Source organism: Juglans regia, chromosome 13 (genome assembly GCF_001411555.2).
Source record: "Juglans regia cultivar Chandler chromosome 13, Walnut 2.0, whole genome shotgun sequence".
Lineage (NCBI taxonomy): Eukaryota > Viridiplantae > Streptophyta > Magnoliopsida > Fagales > Juglandaceae > Juglans > Juglans regia.
Genome location: NC_049913.1, coordinates 16,102,383 through 16,128,052, shown reverse-complemented (window position 1 = coordinate 16,128,052; position 25,670 = coordinate 16,102,383). Strand labels below are relative to the sequence as shown.

The 25,670-nt window shown below is 37.7% G+C and overlaps 1 non-coding gene across 1 annotated transcript; it reads left to right on the top strand.

Moving 5' to 3' along the window:
• Nucleotides 1-7,292: 7,292 nt before the first annotated feature.
• On the top strand, nucleotides 7,293-7,400 carry LOC118344396. The gene has a single exon (XR_004798169.1). It is a non-coding gene; the product is annotated as a small nucleolar RNA R71 (small nucleolar RNA).
• The last annotated feature ends 18,270 nt before the right edge of the window (nucleotides 7,401-25,670 follow it).

Here is a 25,670-nt window from a genome sequence, read left to right as displayed (position 1 = left end):
AAATGATACTCCCGCAAACGTTCATGCAACACGTCAATGTATGGCAAATGATACTCCCACAAATGTTCATGTAATACATCAATGAATGACAAATGATACTTCCACAAATGTTCATGCAATACATCAATGAATGACAAATGATACTTCCACAAACGTTCGTGCAACAAGTCTTTGAATGGCAAATGGTATTCCCACAAACAGTCATGCAACACAACAAAAGTTTTCCTTACACCAAGGTTACCCAACAAACCAGCATGTCCATCACACACAAGCAACTTACGCATAAAACTAGTAGGCACACAAAATCTATTCTCTCCAAACAAGTACCAATCTAGTTTATAGAACTTACCAAAAGATGCTTTCTCACATGTTCCATACACACTAGCAAAGTCATCATCATTAGCATGCAATTCCTTATCATATTCAAGTCTCAACAATTTTGCATCTAAAATGAAGACAAGGACATACCTTCTTGCTAAAGTATCAACCACAAAATTTTTCATACCTTGGGTGTATTTGAATACATGAGGAAAAGTCTCAATACAATCATCCCGCTTAGCATGCATTCTAGTCAACAACTTACTTTGTCCCTTTAAATGTGTCAATGACTCATGTTTTTCCAAGAAATGTCGGTTAGGAATTGTCGCACCAGGCACAAAGTCAATGTAGTGCTCTATCTCCCTAATAGATGGCAATCCACTAAATACACCACTTGGAAACACGACCTCATATCCCTGCAATAAAGAGACAACAATACTAGGAAAACATACGTCAAGTTCGTTAGGATTAAGACTTGCCTTAGCATAAAAACTCACTTTTCTCTTTGTTTTTCTCTCACTTTCTTCAAACTCTCTTTTCTTTCCACTCTCTATTTCTTTTTCACTCTCTTTTTTCCTTTCACACTCTTTTTTCTTTTCACTCTCTTTTTTTCTGTCACTCTCTTTTTCTTCATCTTTTTTTGTACTCTCGACCTCATAATTATTTTTCAACTCATTCTCTCTTTTGCTTGAGGTCTTAGTCTCACCCTCTTCTTTTTTCTCTCTCATTTTTCTCTCTTTCTCCATTTCGGTCTCACTATTTCTTTTCTTCTCAATCTCACATTCACTCTTGCTTTTCAGCTCAATCTCACTTTCACTTTCACTCTCACCTTCACTCTTGCTTTTCAGCTCATTCTCACTTTCACTCTTCCTTGTTTGCTCAATCTCCTTTTCACTTTTTCTTTTTTGATCACTCTCACTTTTACTCTTTTCTTTTTTATCACTCTCATTTTCACTCTTTCTGTTTTGAGCAACCTTACATTTCAGCTTCAATTGATCCCCATGGACCTGTTTTGGAGTTAAAGGAGCAAGTTTGATTGTTTTTCCATCTTTTTCAAAACTGTACATGTTCCTTAACCCATCATGGATCACCTTCCTATCATACTGCCATGGCTTTCCTAACAAAATATGACTAGCATGCATAGGCACTACATCACAAAGCACCATATCCTGGTATTTTCCAATTGAAAAAGAAACTAGCACTTGCTTATTTACCCTAACCTCCCACAATCACTCAACCAGTGCAACATGTATGGTCTAGGGTGTTTCAAGATACGTAAATTCAATTTCTCAACTAAAGTAGTGCTAGCCAAATTAATACAACTCCTCAAATCAATGATCATACTACATACCTTGTTGTTAATGTGGCATCTAGTATGAAAAATATTCTCACTCTTCTGCTCTATATCATCCATCTTAATTTCTGTATTGAGTGCATGCCTGGTAACAAGAGAATCACCATACTCTTCATTCTCATACCCATTTTCAACACTAAACTCGGGACGCCTCCTATCTCTCCTGCCATGAAGATTTCTAATTACCACATCTTGATGATCCATCCTATCCCTCACTTCACCCAACACTAAGTTCAACTTCTCAAACTGTTGTTGCATGACTTGCAACACAAAGGATGTGTTATCTACCATCTCCTTTGGTGATGAGTCACTCCTATGAGACATCATAATGTGCTGCACAAAAAGAATGTTAGTGAAAAACCTCACACACTCCCTTACGTGTTTACACTCAAATAATGACACTCCACTCGTGTGTAACTCTGAATTGGCTTTTTACTCGATAATAATCTCACACTCTCTTACCTTTTACCTCAAGAGTTTTCCCACTCAAGTTCATTAAGAACTAGTTAAACTAAATCAAGACAATACAACCTTGTATTATCCCAACTAGTAATTAGATCCAGGAAACAAGAACAAGAGAAACATGAAGGAATAAAAATGACACGAGAATCAATGAAGTTATACGAATGAAAGACTAACAATAAGACAATATACCAACTTGAGTGATGTATGCAGCAGCCCCTTTGATCATAAGGTTTAATCAACAAATTTCTTTCTTTCTCTTTGTTGTAACTATGTAGCAACTTTGAATATGCTACCTTCTCTTTTCTTCATCCCCTTCTCTTTTTTTTTCGTTTTTTTTTTTCGAATTTTCTTTTCTTTTCTTTTCCTTTCCTTTCTTTTCTTTTCTTTTCTTTTCCTTTCTTTTCTTTTCTCTAATTCATCCACAAACAGCAATAGTCAGTTGTGAAAACCAACCAATTGAATTCAAACACACAAGCATGGACAATGAAGTAGAAGAGAATCAATGGAACGACACTCCAAGCAATTGACAGACTTAGAGATATAGGAAACCCTAGAATATTGAAACCCTAGGTGATGCAAATTTCAGCCAAACCCAAAATCCTAAGAATTTCGGCAGCCTACTTTTTGTTTCTATTTTTTTTTTTGGCAACCCTAGAACAATGAAGCCCTAGAATTAAATTTAAGGATGCTAAAATTAAAAGATAGAATCAGACCTGATTGGAAACCTTGCTCTGAATACCAAATGATATGAACCCGCGGGAATGAATCCCTTGAACCCACAATCAATTTGAAAACTCCCCAAGAAAGCCAAAATCAAGTCAATGGATGGAGAACCTAGACCCGATGAGAACTCGTTTCAAGAACCTAGATTATATTAAAATCTAGACCCGTTGAAGAACCCGTCTCAAGAACCCAGATTACAAAGGAGGAACGCCACAAAGGTTGTGATTTACCTTTGATAAGTTCAAAAGTTCAATTAAGAACAAGAGGAGTAAAACTCAACTCACAATGAATAAATTCATCAAATTTCATAAACTTCATAATCTGATTAGAATGAGGCTACATAGAGTATTTAAAGCAAAACCTAATGAAACCCTAGCCAAAATAAACCCCCATCTTCCAAAAGTGCCCCTGGATGAACAGTGCCGCGGCTACAGTGCCGTGCTACAGTACTCGGCTACAGTAACCCTAACCCTAGTTCAATAAAATAATAACTTTCCCAACATGCCCTTGCATAGGCTCCCTTAAGTGCTTCTCATAATAAACTCAATTATTCTAAACTAATAAAATAAGTTCTTTAAATGAATTAAATAAGTTGAAACCCTTCAAGAGTCTAAAGCCTTTAAGTCTTGTCGTTGCCCTCTTCCGTAGCTGATCAAATGAATTAAAATTGGATCTTCATCCTTCAAACCCCATCTTGAATGTTGGGCTCTTGCTAAACTTGTCCCAAATGGATTGCATCAATCCTTGCATTTTCTCCTTGATCTTCTTGGCCCATCTGGAAGTTGCAAATGATCTTTAAGACTAGACCCATCTTGGTTCCATCATGGGGTATTTTCAAATTGACTGTGGGTTCAAGGGATTCCTTTCCCGCGGATTCATATCAACTAACTTCACCGACATCCCTATGCCCTACCCTATCAATCTCGGGTCTTCGTTTGCGCCTGTTCAAAAGTGAGTTTTTGAGACCCACGACCCTCCCTGCATTTGGCACTATTTTGTTGCTGCGTTTCTGCTTCTAGCACCTCCGTGATCTTTTAAAAATTATATTATAGCATTGTAAGTATTTTTCCCAAAGAACTTTTGAGATTTAAATGTATTTCTGCGCTAAGTCATATTTACTATGAATTGGTTGGTTGTGCCGAACTGAGTCCGAGGAGTAAGGGGGTCGGTTGGATTGGATGATGGAGTTGTTAATGTGAGTTTGGTTTATGCTATGAAATTTGTTTGCTGTTTCAGGTTTAAATATTGGTGTTTTGAGTTTGATGTTGATCATAATGAATACTGGTGATTTTTAGGAAGTGATGATATATTTTGGGATTATGAGGGTCGTAAGTTTTGAGATATTAAAATAGGTTATTTTTAGAAGTTTATGATTAGATATCGAAATCCGTGATTGATTGAAAATTTACGAAAATTATGTGATTATTTTTATAGGTGACGATTTATTTTCGACTTGACATTTTTGAGAAAAATTCTATAAAGCTAAGTTGTCCAGGTAAGCGGGGTTCCTATGCTAGGCCTTACACGAATTATTTAGACTGAGGTTGATTTTCTGAAAACTTTGCATAATTTTATGATGAAATGAGAACTTGGGAAAAACAAAACCAACATCGGTCGTTTATTCGCATGCTTATGAAATCGGTGTGGAAAAGGAAAAAATATGTTCTGACATGCATTGTGTAGACATGAGCTAAATTTTGTAATGTGGTTTCTGAAATCTGAAAAATGAGCGATATTGAGAATATGAAAAGTTGTTGATAGGAACCAAGGTGGGCCTACTCTTAAAGATCCTTTGCAAGTTCCAGATGGGCCAATTACAAGATCAAGGGCCAAGAAGATCAAGGAAGCAATGCAAGGATTGGTGCAATCCACCTGGGATGAAGCCAGCAAGAGCCCAACACTGAAGATGGGTCTGAAAGAAGAAGAACCAGTTTTGATCCACTTTATTCAAGCTGTGGAAGACATGACTTAAAGATACGGCCTATCGTTATTGGAGGCTTCCAATTTGGTTAAATGATTTATTTTATTAGTTTAGAATAAGTGGGCTTGAAGATGCTTGGCTCACATGTCTTATTTCTTTTGAACTATGTTTTTGGGAAGGCCTTGTATTTTGGCCAAGGGCTTATTTGGAAAATTACATTTTAGGAACTAGGGTTTCATCAATTTACTGTTGGGGTTACTGTAGCCGCGCGTACTGTAGCCAGTACTGTTCATCAAGGGTAATTTTGGGTAAAAGGGGCATTATTTTGGCTAGGGTTTTGATTAGGTTTGGCTTTAAAAACTCTTTGTAGCCTCATTTGAGAGTTAGACAATATTGAATTTTATTTGTGAGTTGAGTTTTCTCCTCTTGTTCTTGATTGAACTCTTGAACTTATCAAAGGTAAATCACAACCTTTGTGGCGTTCCTCCTTTGTAATCTGGGTTCTTGAGACGGGTTCTTCAACGGGTCTAGATTTTAATATAATCTAGGTTCTTGAAACGAGTTCTCATCGGGTCTAGATTCTCCATCCTTGACTTGATTTTGGCTTTCTTGGGGAGTTTTCAAATTGATTGTGGGTTCAAGGGAATTCATTCCCACGGGTTCATATCAGTTGTGCATTTATTTGTAAAGATGTTCTGGCTTTTGTGTTCACTGTGGATAAACTGTCTGATTCTGTTTTGGTATTCTGTATTATTTTGATATAACATCTGAAAACCTTTGGCATAGTGTACTGGTGTTCGTATCTGTCTCTGTCTCTGCTTTGCTCTGCTCTGCTCTGTTATGCTCTGCTCTGTTTGGGTTGGTACCAACTTCTCCGTCTCTGAGTGCACCCACTTTGGAAACAATGTAGTTTTATTGTGGTCTTTCCTGTGTGCACACTCGGAGCTCCAAGAAGAATAAAGGAAAGATTTCACCTCTGTCTCTGTCTGGTTCGGCCACCGGGGTTAGCACAACCCTGCCACGGGGGTGAAACATGGTCTCTGCTCTGTTTGATGCTCTGTTTTGATCTGATGATGATACTCAGTTTATGTTATGCCAAAGTATTATGGGTTTTACGTGTCTTAAAACCATTGCTCTTTATAAGGTTCTAACGAGACTCTAATTGTATCATTGACTAGTCCTTTTGGAGTATAGGTCATGTGGTTTGAGCCTTCTGTTAGGGCATTACAGTTTCTGTTCCGTTCTGACCTCACCACGGGTGTAAAACTATGGCCTTTATTCGGGTTGGTACCAACTTTTCTGTTTCTGGTGCGCCCATTTTGGAAACAAAGTGGTTTTCTCTGTGGTCTTTCCTATGTGCACACTCGGGGCTCCGAGAATAAATAAGGGGAAGATTCACATTCTGTTTCTGCTCGGTTAGCTACTGGGGTTTGCACAACCCTACCACGGGAGTTAAACATGGTATTTGTTCTGGTATGATAAGTTAAGATGTGATGTTTTAGTTTATGCTATGCCAAAGAGATTTTGATTATGAATATTTTCAAACTTTCGCTCTGATATTTTTGATAATATGTTCTGACGCTGCATTTTGAAAACATTTTTCTGATTTTGCATTCTAAAAGGAAATATTTTTGTTCTGCATTCTGAACTCTGTAAAAACTCATGTTTACATACTAGTATATGTCCTCTGCTTACTGAGTTGTTGATACCTCACCCCTTATTTCCATATATTTTTTAGATAATTTTGATGGTTCAGCTGGAGAACAAAAGTAGAAAGTTTTAGCAGGTGTGATGATAAGAGTGGAATAAGTGCCCGAGGGTACAAGTGCTTAATTGAGAGTCGTAGTTAGTAAATTGAATTTATGTTTCGGATATTTTGATTTGATGAGTTAAGGATAATTTCAAGTTTTAGAGAGTTTTTAATTTATGTTATTGAGATTTTCTTTATTGTCCATTGGAGGAACTTAGATATTTGGATTGATTAAATTGATTAATATTTTATTGGATTTTTCGGATTTTATAGTTGTACTATTTAAGTTGATTTGAGGTATTAAGAGTTAACTCTCCAGACCTCCGGGAACGGGGCGTTACAACATTCCCCTCATTTCAGCAAATGTGGGGCATTCTTGAGCTAGGTGATCTACCCCACCACACATAAGACACGGTCCAAAGGACTCTACACGAGTACCCTTGTGTGTTGCCTTTAAATCCTTAGTTTTTAACATCTCTAACTCTCTAGTAAGCATCTCCACCTTAGCTTTTAGGTTATCATCTTCCCTAAGATGGTAAATTCTACCACTATTTGGATTTCCAGCAAGCCGTGAGCTATTTGTACTCTCAGTAGTACAAGGTCCCGGTCTAAATGTGGAGCTTTTTTAGAAAATTCATTGAGATAGTCTATGGCCTCATCTGGATTTTTCTGCAAAAACTCATCATTACATCATCTCTGTGAATTGACACTCTCTAGGTGTAAGTCCCTCGTATAAATAACTAACTAAGCACCAGGTCTCATTCCCATGGTGAAGGTACATACTCAACAACTCCTTAAACCTCTCCCAAGCCTGATACAAAGTCCCACTATTCTTTTGTGCAAAGGTGGAGATCTACCTCTTCAAAGCATTGGTCTTATGTTGGGGAAAATATTTATTAAAAAAGACCTGTGTCATCTCATTCCATGATCCTATTGATCTTGCTCTTAGTGAGTACAACCACTAAGAGAAAGGAAAAGAACTTAAGTTCACAACATCATCTGTAGCAATATGACTATGGAAAGTCGCAACTACTTCCTTAAACTCCCGAATGTGCAAATAAGAATTTTCATTCTCTAAACCATGAAAGGTGGAAAGTAGATGTATCATCCCTGCTTCAAAATCAAGTTGATGAGTGTTGGCTAGAAACATGATGCATGATGATGTGGCTATACGTGTAGGGTGGAGGTAATACTGAAGAGTTCTAGTGGGTTGATCTTCATGTTCACTCATTTCTTCGGGACTAGATCGATTGTCAAATAAAGGATTTAAAAAATTTGATTCTGACTCTAGCATATGCACCTACAAGCAAATCTACCCAATGCATCTCTATATCTGTGCATGCAAGGTAACAAAATACTAAAAACTAAAAATACTACGAAAAGAAAAAAAAAATAATGCAGCAAGTTAAAAGAAGGAATGAAGTTACCGCCTGATTAAGTCGAAATAATATGAAAATTAAGGGTTTTGGTCTGAAAATGAGTACACATGCTTATTTACACAATAAGTTTACCACAAAGGCACCACAAGGTCAAAATGGGAAATACAAGTGCAAAACCAATATTTTCCACTTACCTCACACACTCACTCGACACTTAGAGAAAAAAAAAAAAGAGAAGAAAAGGAATCCTCTCAAGCCCGTAACCCTTGCCGCTTTGCATCTCAGGCTTCGCACCTTAGAATCGCATGGAATTGGAGAGAGCAACAACCTGGAGAGAGAAACCAGCAAGAGCACTGGTTACGAGAAGGAAAATCACTCTGAAATTTCGGCTCCTAATTCGAGGGCTTTTGTTTTTCCTTTCTCTGGATTATGGATCAGTCTTTTTATTTGGTTAATAGCTTTTTTTGTACTTGATGGAAGAGTAATTTCGTGACCTAGGTCAAGGGGAACCTTTGGGCAGTAGGGTTTTAATTGGGAGTTTTGATTTCTTCCCGATTTTAATTTGTATTCTCCATGAATCTCTGTCATTCTAATAGACATTGGGATTAGGGTTTCTATGTGTCTTCTTTGATCCATCGTTGATTGAAGGCACGGTGTGATGGGAACCAAGATGAGCCTAGTCTTAAAGATCATTTACAACTTCCAGATGGGCCAAGAAGATCAAGGAGACAATGCATTGATTGATGCAATCCACTTGGGGCAAGTTTAGCAAGAGCCCAACATTCAAGATGTGGCTTGAAGGATGAAGATCCAATTTTAATTCATTTGATCAGCTATGGAAGATGGCAACGACAAGACTTAAAGGCTTGGGCTCTTGAAGGGTTTCAACTTATTTAATTCATTTAAAGAACTTATTTTATTTGTTTAGAATAATTGAGTTTATTATGGGAAGCACTTAAGGGGGCTTATGCAAGGGCATGTTGGGAAAGTTATTATTTTATTGAACTAGGGTTAGGGTTACTGTAGCCGAGTTACTGTAGCTCGGCACTGTAGCCGCGGCACTGTTCATCCAGGGGTACTTTTGGAAGATGGGGGTTTATTTTGGCTAGGGTTTCATTAGGTTTTCCTTTAAATACTCTATGTAGCCTCATTTTAATCAGATTATGAAGTTTATGAAATTTGATGAATTTATTCATTGTGAGTTGAGTTTTATCTCCTCTTGTTCTTAATTGAACTTTTGAACTTATCAAAGGTAAATCACAACCTTTGTGGCGTTCCTCCTTTGTAATCTGGGTTCTTGAGACGGGTTCTTCAACGGGTCTAGATTTTAATATAATCTAGGTTCTTGAAACAAGTTCTCATCGGGTCTAGGTTCTCCATCCTTTGACTTGATTTTGGCTTTCTTGGGAAGTTTTCAAATTGACTGTGGGTTCAAGGGATTCCTTTCCCGCGGGTTCATATCATTTGGTATTCAGAGCAAGGTTTCCAATCAGGTTTGATTCTATCTTTTAATTCTAGCATCCTTAAATTTAATTCTAGGGCTTCATTGTTCTAGGGTTGCCAAAAAAAAAAAAAAAATAGAAACAAAAAGTAGGCTTCCGAAATTCTTAGGATTTTGGGTTTGGCTGAAATTTGCATCACCTAGGGTTTCAAAATTATAGGATTTCCTGCATCTCTAAGTTTGTCAATTGCTTGGAGTGTCGTTCCATTGATTCTCTTCTACTTCATTGTCCATGCTTGTGTGTTTGAATTCAATTGGTTGGTTTTCACAAATGACTATTGCTGTTTGTGGATGAATTAGAGAAAAGAAAAGAAAGGAAAAGAAAAGAAAGGAAAGGAAAAGAAAAGAAAAGAAAGGAAAGGAAAAGAAAAGAAAAGAAAATTCGAAAAAAAAAAAAACGAAAAAAAAAAGAAGGGGATGAAGAAAAGAGAAGGTAGCATATTCAAAGTTGCTACATAGTTACAACAAAGAGAAAGAAAGAAATTTGTTGATTAAACCTTATGATCAAAGGGGCTGCTGCATACATCACTCAAGTTGGTATATTGTCTTATTGTTAGTCTTTCATTCGTATAACTTCATTGATTCTCGTGTCATTTTTATTCCTTCATGTTTCTCTTGTTCTTGTTTCCTGGATCTAATTACTAGTTGGGATAATACAAGGTTGTATTGTCTTGATTTAGTTCAACTAGTTCTTAATGAACTTGAGTGGGAAAACTCTTGAGGTAAAAGGCAAGAGAGTGTGAGATTATTATCGAGTAAAAAGCCAATTCAGAGTTACACACGAGTGGAGTGTCATTATTTGAGTGTAAACACGTAAGGGAGTGTGTGAGGTTTTTCACTAACATTCTTTTTGTGCAGCACATTATGATGTCTCATAGGAGTGACTCATCACCAAAGGAGATGGTAGATAACACATCCTTTGTGTTGCAAGTCATGCAACAACAGTTTGAGAAGTTGAACTTAGTGTTGGGTGAAGTGAGGGATAGGATGGATCATCAAGATGTGGTAATTAGAAATCTTCATGGCAGGAGAGATAGGAGGCGTCCCGAGTTTAGTGTTGAAAATGGGTATGAGAATGAAGAGTATTGTGATTCTCTTGTTACTAGGCATGCACTCAATACAAAAATTAAGATGGATGATATAGAGCAGAAGAGTGAGAATATTTTTCATACTAGATGCCACATCAACAACAAGGTATGTAGTATGATCATTGATTTGAGGAGTTGTATTAATTTGGCTAGCACTACTTTAGTTGAGAAATTGAATTTACATACCTTGAAACACCCTAGACCATACATGTTGCAGTGGTTGAGTGATTGTGGGGAGGTTAGGATAAATAAGCAAGTGTTAGTTTCTTTTTCAATTGAGAAATACCAAGATATTGTCCTTTGTGATGTAGTGCCTATGCATGCTGGTCATATTTTGTTGGGGAAGCCATGGCAGTATGATAGGAAGGTGATCCATGATGAGTTAAGGAACATGTATAGTTTTGAGAACGATGGAAAGAAAATCAAACTTGTTCCTTTAACTCCATCACTGGTTCTTGGGGACCAACTGAAATTGAAATGTGAGAATGAGAATGAGAAAAAAAGAAATATTGAGGCCGAAATAGAGAAAGAGAGAAAAATGAGAGAGACAAAAAAAGAGGGTGAGACTAAGACCTCAAGAAAAAGAGAGAATGAGTTGAAAAATAATTGTGAGGTCGAGAGTACAAAAAAAGATGAAAAAAAAGAGAGTGACAGAAAAAGAGAGAGTGAAAAGGAAAAAGAGTGTGAAAGGGAAAAAGAGAGTGAAAAAGAAAAAGAAAGTGGAAAGAAAAGAGAGAGTGAAGAAAGTGAGAGAAAAACAAAGAGAAAAGTGAGCTTTTATGCTAAGGCAAGTCTTAATACTAACGAACTTGACGTATGTTTACCTAGTATTGTTGTCTCTTTGTTCCAGGGATACGATGTCGTGTTTCCTATTGGTGTGTTTAGTGGATTGCCACCTATTAGGGAGATAGAGCACTACATTGATTTTGTGCCATATGTGACAATTCCTAACTGACCTTTCTTGGAAGAACATGAGTCATTGACACACTTAAAGGGATAAGGTAAGTTGTTGACTAGAATGCATGCTAAGCGGGAGGATTGTTTGAGAATTTTTCTCATGTATTCAAATACACACAAGGTATGAAAAATTTTGTTGTTGACGCTTTAGCAAGAATGTATGTCCTTGTCTTCATTTTAGATGCAAAATTGTTGAGACTTGAATATGATAAGGAATTGCATGCTAATGATGATGACTTTTCTAGTGTGTATGGAACATGTGAGAAAGCATCTTTTGGTAAGTTCTATAAACTAGATTGGTACTTGTTTAGAAAGAATAGATTTTGTGTGCCTACTAGTTTTATGCGTAAGTTGCTTGTGTGTGATGAACATGCTGGTTTGTTGGGTAACCTTGGTGTAAGGAAGACTTTTGCTGTGTTGCATGAATGTTTGTGGGAATATCATTTGCCATTCAAAGACGTGTTGCACGAACGTTTGTGAAAGTATCATTTATCATTCATTAATGTATTGCATGAACATTTGTGGGAGTATCATTTGCCATACATTGACGTGTTGCATGAACGTTTGCGGGAGTATCATTTGCGTTTCATTGAGTTTGCATATAATTGGAGTGGTCATTCTGGTGAAAATAAGATTTCAGACATGTTGCATGAACGTTTATGGGAATATCATTTGCCATTCATTGACTTGTTGCATGAACGTTTGTAGGAGTATCATTTGCCATTCATTGAGTTTGCATATTGGAGTGGTCATTTTGGTTCGAAGAAGACTTTAGATGTGCTTCTTGAACATTTGTGGGAGTATTGTTTGCCATTCATTGAGTTTACATATAATTGGAGTGTTCATGCTACTACTAAATTTTCACCAATTGAAATTGTTTGTATACTTAATCCATTTCCTCCTTCAAATTTAAAGTTTTTACCAGTTGATGATAGGAGTAGCTTGGATGGACTATTCCAAATTCTTGAACAAATTAATGAAAATGCATATCTAATGGATCTTCTAGGTAAGTATCTTGTTTCTACTATTTTCAATGTTACTAACCATTTTCCCTTTGATCCAGGTGGAGATTCGAGGTCGAATCCTTTTGAGGAGAGGGGGAATGATGGGAACCAAGATGAGCCTAGTCTTAAAGATCATTTGCAACTTCCAGATGGGCTAAGAAGATCAAGGAGACAATGCAATGATTGATGCAATCCACTTGGGACAAGTTTAGTAAGAGCCCAACATTCAAGATGGGGCTTGAAGGATGAAGATCCAGTTTTAATTCATTTGATCAGCTACGGAAGAAGGCAACGACAAGACTTAAAGGCTTTGGGCTCTTGAAGGGTTTCAACTTATTTAATTCATTTAAAGAACTTATTTTATTAGTTTAGAATAATTGAGTTTATTATGAGAAGCACTTAAGGGGGCCTATGCAAGGGCATGTTGGGAAAGTTATTATTTTATTGAACTAGGGTTAGGGTTACTGTAGCCGAGTACTGTAGCACGGCACTGTAGCCGCGGCACTGTTCATCCAAGGGCACTTTTGGAAGATGGGGGGTTTATTTTGGCTAGGGTTTCATTAAGTTTTCCTTTAAATATTCTATGTAGCCTCATTCTAATCAGTTTATGAAGTTTATGAAATTTGATGAATTTATTCATTGTGAGTTGAGTTTTACTCCTCTTGTTCTTAATTGAACTTTTGAACTTATCAAAGGTAAATCACAACCTTTGTGGCATTCCTCCTTTGTAATTTGGGTTCTTGAGACGGGTTCTTCAATGGGTCTAGATTTTAATATAATCTAGGTTCTTGAAACGAGTTCTCATCGGGTCTAGATTCTCCATCCTTGACCTTGATTTTTGGCTTTCTTGGGGAGTTTTCAAATTGATTGTGGGTTCAAGGGAATTCATTCCCGCGGGTTCATATCATTTGGTATCAGAGCAAGGTTTCCAATCAGGTCTGATTCTATCTTTTAATTCTAGCATCCTCAAATTTAATTCTAGGGCTTCATTGTTCTAGGCTTGCCAAAAAAAAAAAAAAAATAATAGAAACAAGAAGTAGGCTGCCGAAATTCCTAGGATTTTGGGTTTGGCTGAAATTTGCATCACCTAGGGTTTCAATATTCTAGGGTTTCCTATATCCCTAAGTCTGTCAATTGCTTGGAGTGTCGTTCCATTGATTCTCTTCTACTTCATTGTCCATGCTTGTGTGTTTGAATTCAATTGGTTGGTTTTCACAACTGACTATTGCTGTTTGTGGATGAATTAGAGAAAAGAAAAGAAAGGAAAAGAAAAGAAAAGAAAAGAAAAGAAAGAAAGAAAGAAAAAAAAAAGAAAAGAAAAGAATTTCGAAAAAAAAAAAAACGAAAAAAAAAAGAAGGGGATGAAGAAAAGAGAAGGTAGCATATTCAAAGTTGCTACATAGTTACAACAAAGAGAAAGAAAGAAATTTGTTGATTAAACCTTATGATCAAAGGGGCTGCTGCATACATCACTCAAGTTGGTATATTGTCTTATTGTTAGTCTTTCATTCGTATAACTTCATTGATTCTCGTGTCATTTTTATTCCTTCATGTTTCTCATGTTCTTGTTTCCTGAATCTAATTACTAGTTGGGATAAAACAAGGTTGCCTTGTCTTGATTGAGTTCATTTAGTTCTGAAAGAACTTGAGTGAAAAAACTATTGAGGTAAAAGGCAAGAGAGTGTGAGACTATTATCGGGAAAAAGCCATTAAGAGTGAAACACGAGTAGAGTGTCATTATTCGAGTTGAAACACGTAAGGGAGTGTGTGAGGTTTTCTTTTTTTACCACTAACATTTTTCTGTGCAGCACCTTGTAATGTCTCATCGGAGTAGCTCATCACCAAGGGGGCGAGCAGATAACTCATCCTTTGTGTTGCATGCCATGCAACAAGAGTTTGAGCGGTTGAACTTGGTGTTAGGTGAAGTGAGGAATAGCATGGATAATCAAGAAGCAATGGTTAGAAATCTGCAAGCAGAGAAAGATTGGCGGCGACATGAGCCTAATATTAAGAATGGGTATGAGAATGGAGAGTATGGTGAGGATGAGGAAGTGCTAACATCTGAAGTTGGATTGGGTAGACATAGAAGAGTTAGGCATGGAAGAGGCCTTAGGGCAAACTCAGGGGGTCGAGATAGAGTAGATAAGAACCTTGGAAGCATCAAAATGAAAATACCATCATTCCAAGGTAGAACTGACCCTGAAGTTTATTTAGAGTGGGAGAAAAGAATAGAGTTGGTGTTTGATTGTCATAATTATTCTGAGGAGAAAAAGATGAAGTTGGCTGTAATTGAGTTCACTGATTATGCGATTATTTGGTGGGATCAATTAGTATCCAATAGGAGGAGGAATTTTGAGAGGCCTGTAGAAACATGGAGAGAGTTGAAAGCTATCATGAGGTGGAGATTTGTACCTAGCCACTACTATAGAGACCTCTACAAAAAATTACAAAATCTTATACAGGGGTCTAGGAGTGTAGAGGACTACCATAAGGAGATGGAGGTGGCTATGATTCGGGCTAATGTAGTGGAGGATCGGGAGGCCATAATGAAAAGATTTTTGAGGGGGTTGAATAGGGAGATAGCCAATGTAGTTGAGTTGCAACATTATGAGGAGGTAGAGGACATAGTGCACATGGCTATGAAGGTGGAGAGACGGCTAAAAGGAAAGGGTACATCAAGGTATACTTCGGTTTCTAGTACTTCTTGGAAACCAAAGTGGGACAAAAATGATCAAGTTGTAGCAAAGGAGAAGACCGAACCACCAAAGGGAAAAGATTTGGGTGAGGCTGAAACCTCAAGAAAAAGTGAGAATGAGCTTAGTAGTAAGAGTGAAGGTGACTGTGAAAGTGAGAATGTGCTGAAAAGAAAGAGTGAAGGTGAGATTGAGAAGAAAAGAAACAGTGAGACCGAAATGGAGAAAGACAGAAAAATGAGAGAGAAAAAAGAAGAGGGTGAGACTAAAACCATAAGCAAAAGAGAGAATGAGTTGAAAAGTAATTGTGAAAAAGAGAGTGAAAAAGAAAAACAGAGTGGAAAGAAAAGAGAGTGTGAAGAAAGTGAGAGGAAAACAAAGAGAAAAGTGAGTTTTTGTGCTAAGGCGAGTCTTAATCCTAACGGACTTGACGTATGTTTGCCTAGTATTGTTGTCTCTTTGTTGCAGGGATATGAGGTCATGTTTCCTAGTGGTGTCTTTTGTGGATTGCCACCTATTAGGGAGATAGAGCACTACATTAATTTTATGCCAGGTGCGACAATTCTTAATCGACCTTTCTTGGAAAAACAAGAGTCATTGACACACTTAAAGGGACAAGGTAAGTTGTTGACTAGAATGTATACTAAGCGGGAGGATTGTATTGAGACTTTTCCTCATGTATTCAAATACACACAAGGTATGAAAAATTTTGTGGTTGATGCTTTAGCAAGAAGGTATGTCCTTGTCTTCATTTTAGACGCGAAATTGTTGAGATTTGAATATGATAAGGAATTGCATGCTAATAATGATGACTTTGCTAGTGTGTATGGAACATGTGAGAATGCATCTTTTGGTAAGTTCTATAAACTAGATTGGTACTTGTTTAGAATGAATAGATTTTGTGTGCCTACTAGTTTTATGCGTAAGTTGCTTGTGTGTGATGGACATGCTGGTTTGTTGGGTAACCATGGTGTAAGGAAGACTTTTGTTGTGTTGCATGAACGTTTATGGAAATATCATTTGCCTTTCATAGACGTGTTACACGAACGTTTGCGAGAGTATCATTTGTATTTCATTGATTTTGCATATAATTGGAGTGGTCATTCTGGTGAAAATAAGATTTCAGAAATGTTGCATGAACGTTTATGGGAGTATCATTTGCCATTCATTGACTTGTTGCATGAACGTTTGCGGGAGTATTATTTGCCATTCATTGAGTTTGCATATTGGAGTGGTCATTTTGGTTCGAGGAAGACTTTAGATGTGCTTCATGAACATTTGTGGGAGTATTCTTTGCCATTCATTGAGTTTACATATGATTGGAATGTTCATGCCACTACTAAATTTTCATCAATTGAAATTGTTTATAGACTTAATCAATTTCCTCCTTTAGATTTAAAATCTTCACCAGTTGATGATATGGGTAGCTTGGATGGACTAGTCCAAATTTTTGAACAAATTAATGAAAATGCATATCTAATGGATCTTCCAGGTAAGTATCATGTTTCTACTATTTTCAATGGTACTAACCACTTTCCCTTTGATCCAGGTGGAGATTCGAGGTCGAATCCTTTTGAGGAGAGGGGGAATGATGGGAACCAAGATGAGCCTAGTCTTAAAGATCATTTGCAACTTCCAGATGGGCCAAGAAGATCAAAGAGACAATGCAAGGATTGATGCAATCCACCTGAGATAAGTTTAGCAAGAGGCCAACATTCAAGATGGGGCTTGAAGGATAAGGATCCTATTTTAATTCATTTGATTAGCTACGAAAGAAGGCAACGACAAGACTTAAAGGCTTTGGGCTCTTGAAGGGTTTCAACTTATTTAATTCGTTTAAAGAACTTATTTTATTAGTTTAGAATAATTGAGTTTATTATGGGAAGCACTTAAGGGGGCCTATGCAAGGGCATGTTGGGAAATTTATTATTTTATTGAACTAGGGTTAGGGTTACTGTAGCCGAATACTGTAGCACGGCACTGTAGCCGCGGCACTGTTCATCCAAGGGCACTTTTGGAAGATGGGGGGTTTATTTTGGCTAGGGTTTCATTAAGTTTTCCTTTAAATATTCTATGTAGCCTCATTCTAATCAGTTTATGAAGTTTATGAAATTTGATGAATTTATTCATTGTGAGTTGAGTTTTACTCCTCTTGTTCTTAATTGAACTTTTGAACTTATCAAAGGTAAATCACAACCTTTGTGGCGTTCCTCCTTTGTAATTTGGGTTCTTGAGACGGGTTCTTCAATGGGTCTAGATTTTAATATAATCTAGGTTCTTGAAACGAGTTCTCATCGGGTCTAGATTCTCCATCCTTGACCTTGATTTTTGGCTTTCTTGGGGAGTTTTCAAATTGATTGTGGGTTCAAGGGAATTCATTCCCGCGGGTTCATATCAGTGTAAGACTATTATTGGGACAAGGCCAATTAAGAGTGAAACACGAGTGGAGTGCCATTATTCGAGTGCAAACACATAAGAGAGTGTGTGAGGTTTTCCACTAACTTTCTTTTTGTGCAGCACATTATAATGTCTCATCGGAGTAGCTCATCACTAAGGGGGAGAGAATATAACTCATCCATTGTGTTGCAAGCCATGCAACAACAGTTTGAGCAGTTGAACTTGGTGTTGAGTGAAGTGAGGGATAGTATGGATAATCAAGAAGCAGGTATTAGAAATTTGCAAGGTGAGAGAGATAGGAGGCGACGTGAGCCTAGAATTGAGAATGGGTATAAGAATGGAGAGTTTGGTGAGGATGAGGAAGGCTTAACATCTGAAGTTGGATGGGGTGGATATAGAGGAGTTAGCCATGGAAGAGGCCTTAGGGCAAACTCTTGGGGTCGAGACGGAGTAGATAAGAAGGTGAAGTTGGTTGTAATTGAGTTCACTGATTATGCGATTGTTTGGTGGGATCAATTAGTGACCAATAGGAGGAGGAATCTTGAGAGGCCTGTAGAAACATGGAGAGAGTTGAAAGCTATCATGACGCGGAGATTTGTACCTAGCCACTACTATAGAGACCTCTACCAAAAATTACAAAATCTTACACAGGGCTCTAGGAGTGTAGAGGACTACCATAAGGAGATGGAGGTGGCTATGATTGGGGCTAATGTAGTGGAGGATTTGGAGGCCACGATGACAAGATTTTTTAGGGGGTTGAATCAGACCTGATTGGAAACCTTGTTCTGAAGACCAAATGATATGAACCCGCGGGAACAGAATCCTTTGAACCCACAATCAATTTGTGATATGAACCCGTGGGAATGAATTCCCTTGAACCCACAATCAATTTGAAAACTCCCCAAGAAAGCCAAAATCAAGTCAAGGATGGAGAATCTAGACCCGATGAGAACTCGTTTCAAGAACCTAGATTATATTAAAATCTAGACCCGTTGAAGAACCCGTCTCAAGAACCCAGATTACAAAGGAGGAACGCCACAAAGGTTGTGATTTACCTTTGATAAGTTCAAGAGTTCAATCAAGAACAAGAGGAGAAAACTCAACTCACAAATAAAATTCAATATTGTCTAACTCTCAAATGAGGCTACAAAGAGTTTTTAAAGCCAAACCTAATCAAAACCCTAGCCAAAATAATGCCCCTTTTACCCAAAATTACCCTTGATGAACAGTACCGGCTACAGTACGCGCGGCTACAGTAACCCCAACAGTAAATTGATTAAACCCTAGTTCCTAAAATGTAATTTTCCAAATAAGCCCTTGGCCAAAATACAAGGCCTTCCCAAAAACATAGTTCAAAAGAAATAAGACATGTGAGCCAAGCATCTTTAAGCCCACTTATTCTAAACTAATAAAATAAATCATTTAACCAAATTGGAAGCCTCCAATAACGATAGGCCGTATGTTTAAGTCATGTCTTCCACAGCTTGAATAAAGTGGATCAAAACTGGTTCTTCTTCTTTCAGACCCATCTTCAGTGTTGGGCTCTTGCTGGCTTCATCCCAGGTGGATTGCACCAATCCTTGCATTGCTTCCTTGATCTTCTTGGCCCTTGATCTTGTAATTGGCCCATCTGGAACTTGCAAAGGATCTTTAAGAGTAGGCCCACCTTGGTTCCTATCAATTTGAAAACTCCCCAAGAAAGCCAAAATCAAGTCTATGGATGGAGACTCAAGACCCGATGAGAACTCGTTTCAAGAACCTAGATTATATTAAAATCTAGACCCATTGAAGAACCCGTCTCAAGAACCTATATTACAAAGGAGGAACGCCACAAAGGTTGTGATTTACCTTTGATAAGTTCAAAAGTTCAATTAAGAACAAGATGAGTAAAACTCAACTCACAATGAATAAATTCATCAAATTTCATAAACATCATAAACTGATTAGAATGAGGCTACATAGAGTATTTAAAGGAAAACCTAATGAAACCCTAGCTTTGATAAACCCCCATCTTCCAAAAGTACCCCTGGATGAACAGTGTCGCGGCTACAGTGCTGCACTAGAGTAACTCGGCTACAGTAACCCTAACCTTAGTACAATAAAATAATAATTTTCCCAACATGCCCTTGCATAAGCCCCCTTAAGTGCTTCCCCTAATAAACTCAATTATTCTAAACAAATAAAATAAGTTCTTTAAATGAATTAAATAAGTTGAAATCCTTCAAGAGCCCAAAGCCTTTAAGGCCTCGTTTGTTTTCGGAGATGAGATGAGATGAGATGAGATTAAAGTTAAAAAGTTGAATAAAATATTGTTAGAGTATATTTTTTAATATTATTTTTGTTTTGGGATTTGAAAAAGTTGAATTGTTTATTTTATTTTGTATTGGAAGTTGGGAAAATTGTAATGATTAGATGAGATGAGATGAGATGAGATGAAAAGTTTTCCCAAAACAAACGAGGCCTCTAAGTCTTGTCGTTGCCCTCTTCCGTAGCTGATCAAATGAATTAAAACTGGATCTTCATCCTTCAAGCCCCATCTTGAATGTTGGGCTCTTGCTAAACTTGTCCCAAGTGGATTGCATCAATCATTGCATTGTCTCCTTGATCTTCTTGGCCCATCTGGAAGTTGTAAATGATCTTTAAGACTAGGCTCATCTTAGTTCCAATCAGAGGGAGTTGTACTAATGTGGCTAGCACTACTTTGGTTGAGAAATTGAATTTACCAAACTTAAAACACTCTAGACCATACAAATTGCAGTGGTTGAATGATTGTGGAGAGGTTAGAGTGGATAAACAAGTGTTAGTTACTTTTCCTATTGGGAAGTATCAAGATGAGGTGCTTTGTGATGTTGTGCCTATGCATGCGGGCCATATTTTGTTGGGAAGGCCGTGGCAGTATGATAGGAGAGTGACACATGATGGGTTCATGAACATGTACAGCTTTGAAAAGGAGGGCAAAACAATTAAACTTGCTCCTTTAACTCCAAGCCAGGTCTATGAGGACCAATTGAAGTTGAAAAGTGAGGTTGCTCAAAACATAAAGAGTGAAAATGAGAGTGATCAAAAAAGAAAAAGTGAAAGGAGATTGAGCAAACAAGCAAGAGTGAAAGTGAGATTAAGCTGAAAAGTAAGAGTGAAGATGAGATTGAGAAGAAAAGAAATAGTGAGACTGAAATGGAGAAAGAGAGAAAAAAGAAGAGGGTGAGACTAAGACCTCAAGCACAAGAGAGAATGAGTTGAAAAATAATTGTGAGGTCGAGAGTATAAAAAAAGATGAAGAAAAAGAGAGTGACAGAAAAAGAGAAAGTGAAAAGAAAAAAGAGTGTGAAAGGGAAAAAGAGAGTGAAAAAGAAAAAGAGAGTGGAAAGAAAAGAGAGTGTGAAGAAAGTAAGAGAAAAACAAAGATAAAGTGAGTTTTTATGCTAAGGCAAGCTTTTATGCTAACGAATTTAACGACTCTTTGCCAAGTGTTGTTGTTTCTTTGTTGCAGGGATATGAGGTCGTGTTTCCTAATGGTGTATTTAGTGGATTGCCACCTATTAGGAAGATAGAGCACTACATTGATTTTGTGCCAGGTGCGACAATTCCTAACCGACCTTTCTTGGAAGAACATGAGTCCTTGACACACTTAAAGGGACAAGGTAAGTTGTTGACCAGAATGCGTGCTAAGTGGGGGGATTGTATTGAGACTTTTCCTCGTGTATTAAATTACACACAAGGTATGGAAAATTTTGTGGTTGATGCTTTAGCAAGAAGGTATGTCCTTATCTTCATTTTAGATGCAAAATTGTTGAGACTTGAATATGATAAGGAATTGCATGCTAATGATGATGACTTTGCTAGTGTGTATAGAACATGTGAGAAAACATCATTTAGTAAGTTCTATAAACTAGATTGGTACTTGTTTAAAAAGAATAGATTTTGTGTCCCTACTAGTTTTATGCATAAGTTGCTTGTGTGTGATGGACATGGTGGTTTCTTGGGTAACCTTGGTGTTAGGAAGACGTATGCTGTGTTGCATGAATGTTTGTGGGAATATCATTTGCCATTCAAAGACGTGTTGCACGAACGTTTGTGGAAGTATCATTTGTCATTCATTGATGTATTGCATGAATATTTGTGGGAGTATCATTTGCCATATATTGACTTGTTGCATGAACGTTTGAGGGAGTATCATTTGCGTTTCATTGAGTTTGCATATAATTGTAGTGGTCATTCTGGTAAAAATAAGATTCCAGACTTGTTGCATGAACGTTTGCTTGAGTATCATTTGCCATTCATTGAGTGTGCATATTGGAGTGGTGATTTTGGTTCCAGGAAGACTTTAGATGTGCTTCATGAACATTTGTGGGACTATTGTTTGCCATTCATTGAGTTTACATATAATTGGACTATTCATGCTACTGCTAAATTTTCACCAATTGAAATTGTTTGTATACTTAATCCATTTCCTCCTTCAGATTTAAAGTCTTGACCAATTGATGATAGGAGTAGCTTGGATGGACTATTCCAAATTCTTGAACAAATTGTTGAAAATGCATATCTAATGGATCTTCCAGGTAAGTATCATGTTTCTAATATTTTCAATGTTACTAACCATTTTCCCTTTGATCCAGGTGGAGATTCGAAGTCGAATCCTTTTGAGGAGAGGGGGAATGATGAGAACCAAGATGAACCTAGTCTTAAAGATCATCTACAACTTCCAGATGGGCGAAGATGATCAAGGAGACAATGCAATGATTGATGCAATCCACTTGGGACAAATTTAGCAAGAGCCCAAAATTCAAGATGGGCTTGAAGGATGAAGATCCAGTTTTAATTCATTTGATCAGCTACGGAAGAAGGCAATGACAAGACTTAAAGGCTTTGGGCTCTTGAAGGGTTTCAACTTATTTAATTCATTTAAAGAACTTATTTTATTTGTTTAGAATAATTGAGTTTATTATGGGAAGCACTTAAGGGGGCTTATGCAAGGGCATGTTGGGAAAGTTATTATTTTATTGAACTAGGGTTAGGGTTACTGTAGCCGAGTTACTGTAGCCACGGCACTGTTCATCCAGGGGTACTTTTGGAAGATGGGGGTTTATTTTGGCTAGGGTTTCATTAGGTTTTCATTTAAATACTCTATGTAGGCTCATTCTAATCAGTTTTATGAAGTTTATGAAATTTGATGAATTTATTTATTGTGAGTTGAGTTTTACTCCTCTTGTTCTTAATTGAACTTTTGAACTTATCAAAGGTAAATCACAACCTTTGTGGCGTTCCTCCTTTGTAATCTGGGTTCTTGACACGGGTTCTTCAACGGGTCTAGATTTTAATATAATCTAGGTTCTTGAAACGAGTTCTCTTCGGGTCTAGATTCTCCATCCTTGACTTGATTTTGGCTTTCTTCGGGTGTTTTCAAATTGACTGTGGGTTTAAGGGAATTCATTCCCACGGGTTCATATCACACGTAAGGGAGAGTGTGTGAGGTTTACTTTCTTTTTGCCACTAACATTCTTTTGTGTAGAACCTGATAATGTCTCATCGGAGTAGCACATCACCATGGCTTGCAACAACAGTTTGAGCGGTTGAACTTGGTGTTGGGTGAAGTGAGGGATAGGATGGATCATCAAGAAGCAGCGATTAGAAATCTACAAGGTGAGAGGGACAGGAGGAAACGTGAGCATAGAGTTGAAAATCAGTATGAGAATGAAGGAGATGGTGAGGATGAGGAAGACTTATCTGACTTTGGGTCGGGTAGAAATAGAAGAGTTAGGCATGAAAGAGGATTGGAGGGGAATCTAAGGGGTCAGGATGGTGTAGATAGAGACCTTGGTAGCATCAAAATGAAAATACCACATTTCCAAGGTAGAACTGATCCTGAGGTTTATCTAGAGTGCGAGAAAAAATTAGAGTTGGTGTTTGATTGTCATAATTACTCTGAGGAGAAGAAAGTGAAGTTGGCGGTAATTGAGTTCACTGATTATGCTATTATTTGGTGGAATCAATTAGTGACCAATAGGAGGAGGAATTATGAGAGGACTATAGAGACATGGGGAGAGTTGAAAGCTCTCATGAGGCGGAGATTCGTTCCTAGCCATTACTATAGAGACCTTTACCATAAATTACAAAATCTTACACAGGGGTCTCGGAGTGTAGAGGATTACTATAAGGAGATGGAGGTGGCGATGATTCGGGCTAATGTAGAGGAGGACCGAGAGGCCACCATGGCTAGATTTTTGAGTGGGTTGAATAGGGACATAGAGAATGTAATTGAATTGCAGCATTATGTGGGGATAGAGGACATGGTGCACATGGCTATGAAGGTGGAGAGACAATTAAAGAGAAAAGGGATAGCTAGGTACACTTTTGTTTCTAGCACTACTGGGAAATTAAAATGGGATAGGAATGATCCAGCTGAAGCAAAGAGAAAGACCGAACCATCTAAGGGAAAAGATGAGGGAACTAGCAACAAACCCAAGGTAGAATCCCAACCTTCACGGAATAGAGATATCAAATGTTTTAAGTGTTTGGGTTCAGGGCACATTGCTTCTCAATGTCCAAATAGGAGGGTGATGATTATGCGTGACAATGGGGAGGTGATGACTGAGAGTGAGGATGATAGTGATGAGGTGCCCGAGTTGGATGATGCTAGTGATGATGATGGAGTGGTATACCCTGTGACAGGTGAGTCTCTTGTTGCCAGGCGTGCTCTTAATGCACACATTAAGGTGGATGATGCAGAGCAACAGAGAGAGAACATTTTCCATACTAGATGCCATGTCAACAATAAGGTATGTAGTATGATCATTGATGGAGGGAGTTGTACTAATGTGGCTAGCACTACTTTGGTTGAGAAATTGAATTTACAAAACTTAAAACACTCTAGACCATACAAATTGCAGTGGTTGAATGATTGTGGAGAGGTTAGGGTGGATAAACAAGTGTTAGTTACTTTTTCTATTGGGAAGTATCAGGATGAGGTGCTTTGTGATGTTGTGCCTATGCATGCGGGCCATATTTTGTTGGGGAGGCCGTGGCAGTATGATAGGAGAGTGACACGTTATGGGTTCAAGAACATGTACAGCTTTGAAAAGGAGGGCAAAACAATTAAGCTTACTCCTTTAACTCCAAGCCAGGTCTATGAGGACCAACTGAAATTGAAAAGTGAGGTTGCTCAAAAAAGAAAGAGTGAAAATGAGAGTGATCAGAAGAGAAAGAGTGAAAATGAGAGTGATAAAAAAACGAAGAGTGAAAATGAGATTGAGCAAAAAAGAAAGAGTGAGAGTGAAAATGAGCAAAAAAGAAAGAATGAAAAAGAAAGTAGAGAGGTGGCTGAGAGTAAAGAAAAAAGAGTGGAACCACGAGAGAAAAAAGAAAGAGAGTCTTCTGAGAGAAAAGGAAAGGCGAAAGTGAGTTTCTATGCAAGAGAGAGTGAGATTAAGAGGGCTTTCTTCGCAGATCGCCCTATGATTTTTCTTGTCTATAAAGATTCTTATCTTACTCTTGATGAAACTAACCAGTCTTTTCCTAGTTTGGCTGTTTCTTTGTTGCAGGAGTTTGAGGATGTATTCCCGGAGGAGAGATGCCAAATGAGTTGCCACCCATTAGAGGCATTGAGCACCAGATTGATGAGCAGCCTATAGGAGTAATCCCCGAAACAAATACAATATTTTCTCCATCATCAAGACTGAAATAGACCGTTTACTCCCCGAAACAAATAAACTCCTATAAGAACTTAAACTAAAGATCGACTCATCATCTTAAAGTAGTATTAGGACTTGTTTCCAAAGAACATTAGATATGTGCTTTGAGAAGTGTTACAGACCATATTCAAAGACCAGAATAACTTCAATATGGCTCTTCTAGCAAAGTAAGGATGAAGTACTCTACTACATAGAATATCCAAAGCCAAGTATTTCCCTAATACTAGCTTTTTGGATTCCAGTTTGGGTGCTTCACCTTCTTATGCTTGGAGAGGTATTTGGGAAGCTAGGAAGTGTATTGAAATGGGAGGTAGGTGGAGAATTGGAGATGGAAAATCTTTTAAAATATGGTCTGACTATTGGATTCTTGGATTTAGAAATTTAATGCAGTATAGAAGAGAAGATAGGTGACAATCCATGGAAGAGGTAGTT